The following is a 4,759-nucleotide window of genomic DNA, read 5'->3' as shown; positions in this document are numbered from 1 at the left end:
CTCATTTTAAGGATATTACCTGAAGTCATTCATGACATACTTTGAAAGACGTTGCATTCGAGTCGTTGAGTTCATCAAGATTAATATTAAGTCAATTATAGTTGGATGTATTATGAAATGGTATGCATGCCGTCAATTTTTGATGTAAAGAAAGTTTGTCTTTTAAAAACGAATGCAATGTTTGTAAAATGTATCATATAGAGGTCAAATACCTCGCGATGTAATCAACTATTGTGAATCGTTTATAATGTATATGAACGCGTCCTTTCAGTTGGTATCAGAGCGGTGGTCTTAGCGAACCAGGTCTGCATTAGTGTGTCTAACTGATAGTCGTTAGGATGCATTAGTGAGTCTGGACTTCGACCGTGTCTGCATGTCAAAAGTTTTGCTTATCATTTCGTGTCGAAAATTACCTGCTTATCATTCTTAGGGAATCATTTGCTTATCATTCTTAGTCTAGACACATCTTACTGCATTGATTGCATGAATAGTGTATAGACAAAATTCATATATTAGCGTATCTGCTAATTCATATCTTAGCGTATCTGTTACAGTAAACTTTGCCTGGCATATTCCGTAAATTCCTCCGTAATCTACGAAATATTTTGTTCTATATATATATATATATATATATATATATATATATATATATATATATATATATATATATATATATATATATATATATATTCTATGTAATTAGAATACCACCCGATAGCCGGAAAAATCATTTCATATCGAAAAATCTTTTATTAAATCGTACAAAAATGGAATTCGTCATTAGTTCAAGTCCCTCGGATTCCGAAATGGAATCCCACTCAAGCTCCGAAAGCAGTGTGACTGGAATGGATCAACCAATCAGCCATCATCTATTCTGGATGAATTGGAGATGGGTTTGTAGGCTCCTTAATCATTGGAGACAAGAAGAAGGCGATCCTTTCCATCCACCACATTGCCCTCTTGGCAAAGAACCTGAAGCACTTACCGGCGAACCTGTCCGAAACACCATTTTCTCTCTCATTTCCAGAGTATCTCGTCACGATTATATACTACACCAAATTCTAAATCTTATTTATCAGCTCGTACGAACCGACAATCACCCCGGTGTAATAGAAGAAGTCAACGAGCTTCGCGCTCGGGTAGTGGCTTTGGAGAATATGTTGCAGAGGTTACAAACACCAGCAGCAGCACCCGCAGCATAACCAGTACCACCATCATTAACGCCAATAGTACCATTACCACCCCCAACCACAACTGCGTCATAAACCTCAACTTTACAATCTGTCCCACGAGCACCAATGTCATACGCTCTGTAGATACCAAAGAATACCAACAACAACAAACGATGAGGTATTGATTCATAATTTCATTGAAGAAACATTATGCGACGATTATGTAGTCTCTAAAGTCTTAGAAATTATCTACTCTAGCCCTAACCATAAATCAAATGAGTGAACCAAAATTATAGGAGGAAGAGTAGAAACCCTGACAAGAATGGTGTGTGATTTACTTGTTTTACCAACAACATCAGCAGTACCATTAGCATCACCAGCATAGTCACTGCCGTCAGCATTGTCAGAATTAGCAGCACCTATAACATCACAAGCTCCGTCAGTTCAAGAATCACCGTGGACATCATTACTAATCAACAACGCGTATAGTGAAGTATTGATCACAGTAGTGAAATACTCTGTGAAGGTTATGTAATCTCTAATGTTAGAGATTATTCATTTCTAACTCCAGCCTAAGATCAAATGAACTTAATTTAGTATTAATTCATCAAATCTGTATTACATCTGAAGAAAATATACACATGTATATTTTCATAAAGACTGTGATAAATTTCTTTTGTACAAAATATTAATTGTGAAATTTTTTTTAACGGGTAGGTAATACTCAAGAGATATATAAAATTCACAATTAATATGTTACATTTTTCGAATCTGATTCAGCAATCATCAACTATACTCACTATTGTCATAACAATATACATTCTTTTATAGAAATAAAAATAACCATACTCATTCAAATTCAATTACATATTCTGATTTTGAAATCGCAAAATTTAATTCGAGATATAGCCAAAAATCATCACTCTTAAATCCTTACATCTTGCAAAGCTATACTTTGACTTCAAAACTGTGTTAGAACATCATAGGTATATTAACGATTACAATCTGTGTTCAAACCCTTCGAAATTCCTGAAGACGCTTCAAATAATGAACAATCGAGATGATGATCCAACCACATGTTACCCACAGTATACACCTGAAAAACTCTCGAAACTAAAGTCATAGTTTAACACGTATCCGTGTCAGACTCTTTGGAATTTATTAGCAAAAATGACCTTTCAATTCCTTACCAAAGGAGACAGTTGTGTCACAGCTCCACAAGTTAACTTCGACTTTTCAATTAAAATGGTCTTATTATAATCTCGATATATACGATGCCCTTTCGCCATCGTTACCGGAGAACCGTTTATGTCCCACCACATTAGCAATAAACTTACCAACAATTTCACTGATCTTTGATTTTCATAAAAATCGATATATTCATTAGAACCCTATCATATACTCATCCGCACTTTGTAACAAGAATTGCCATACCAATTATTGAGAATCAGTAATCAGTATTTTGAAATCTTGCAGCATGTCTACATTAACAGTTATATATACATATAACGTCTACCTCCAAGACTTACATACTTTGAATGTGAAGTTTCTAAAAAACACCTAAACTGCGAACTAGTTCTCGAAATTTTAAAAAATGCTGATGAAGCAGCAGAAACTGTCAACGATCTTAACAGTAAAAAGTTTGATGATAAAAAAAAAGTGTGTTGGCAAAACTCAGAAAAAGAGAAGGTTTGGAACTGGAAAACGGATTGAGCAAAATATGAAGGAGGCTGTGGACAAATCACAAAGACTAAACCTGCCTTCAAAGAATCCAAATGATTCAGTATCGTCATTATCAAATACCTTGCTCCTGACTCTAAACCCTTGTGGATAATATTCTTCATCTTCCTCATATCTTAAATATTCTAAGATATCATCATATCTTTCATTATAAATATCCTCCATATTTTTGAAGATATTTTCATAACTATTCTTAACTGAAATCTTTTATCTCTTCGCGATATCAATGATACATTATAAAGGAAACTGTATTAGTTTCTAAATTCTGAAAAATTCGAATTTAAATTATGAATGTTTTGAAGTAGTGTTGGGAACTGAAGCATGAGTTAGTATAATATAATGACACTTGATCAACGTGATTATATTACAGTAAGTTATGCTGAGTTTCTAATGGAATGTGATGATTCACAGATTATAACGTCATCATGTGCCATGTTACACGACTCTTACATTCTACCTAATCTCCAAACATATCGAGAACATATTCTTTCTGATAATTCTATCTTTTCTCTTGAATTTTGGTAATTTGACAAATCAAGATCGTGCCATTTCAATTTTACTCTTAGAACATTAACTATGTTCATTCCGAAATTCATATCTACGAAATCTGGACCATTATATACGGTGCTTAATTGCAAGAAGAGGAAATGAAAGAATGAAGCTCTGAAATAGAAATGGGAGTATAAATCGCAGAAAATAGAATAGAGCATTAACTGTAGATGACAATAATTATAGAAGACAGAAGCAGGGACTTGGAAATATAAGGGAAGATATAAAGCCCAATGACAACTTGAAAATTATAAACCATATATATCGATGCATATAGCAATATAAAGACACGGGAGAACTAAAAACACTATAAAACCAAGAGTATAGTAGAAGTAAATAGATTCTTCCGACGGCAGATGAAAAAGAAGAACGACAGATATGAAAGTGAGGAGTATATGAAGAATCAGCACTGGATGGAGCATATTGATAAATACTTTAAAATATGAGTTGAGGGAGAAAGAATAGAAGGTGTGAGTTGTAAGGAAACGAAGATGGTGGATTTATAGTGAAGTACCAGACAGAACAATCAGGACAGATCATCGCATTTAACTAAAGAGGATTCTAATTTCCTTAATTATCGAAGAACCCAAATCTTATGACGAAGATTTCCTCTAAATCTGAAAATCAACCGTGACTACGTCACTGGTTAAAACGAATCTGCATTTATTCATTTCACTCTTTTGTGATAGCTTCACTTATACTCTTCGCGTAATCAAATTGTTTTATCTATATTACTCAATGATTATAAAACTCTATTTATCAACTCATATTCGTCATGAAAACATTTTTATGGTTAGCCATGATGATCTCGATCAAATTTCGGGACGAAATTTATTTAACGGGTAGGTACTGTAACGACCCGGATTTTTCCGATCATTTTATACCTATGAGATTAATATTTACATAAATTAAACCTTACCAACATGATAAGCAATCCAAATTGTTGAGACTTGTGTTTTTGAAAAGAGCTTAACACAAAGTTTGACCGTCCAATTTGACCGATGATATCACGAACTATATAACATACGATAATTATACGTTTGTGTATATATATGTATTTATATATATTTAACATGATTTAAGGATAGTTTAATATCTCATTGTGTACTAATGACAATGAGTTATAAGTATATTTTGAAACTACTAACTTAAGTTTTCAAAACGATAACTATATGTAACGTTCTTTGACTTAAAACTTATAATGTTTATACATGTATCGTATAGATATGTATTTAATCACTTTTAAAGGGCTTTTATACATAAAATAATATAAGTATATTTACAAAAGATAGCTATAT

The sequence above is a fragment of the Rutidosis leptorrhynchoides genome, chromosome 11, assembly GCF_046630445.1.
Source record: "Rutidosis leptorrhynchoides isolate AG116_Rl617_1_P2 chromosome 11, CSIRO_AGI_Rlap_v1, whole genome shotgun sequence".
NCBI lineage: Eukaryota > Viridiplantae > Streptophyta > Magnoliopsida > Asterales > Asteraceae > Rutidosis > Rutidosis leptorrhynchoides.
Note: the sequence above shows the minus strand (reverse complement) of the source record.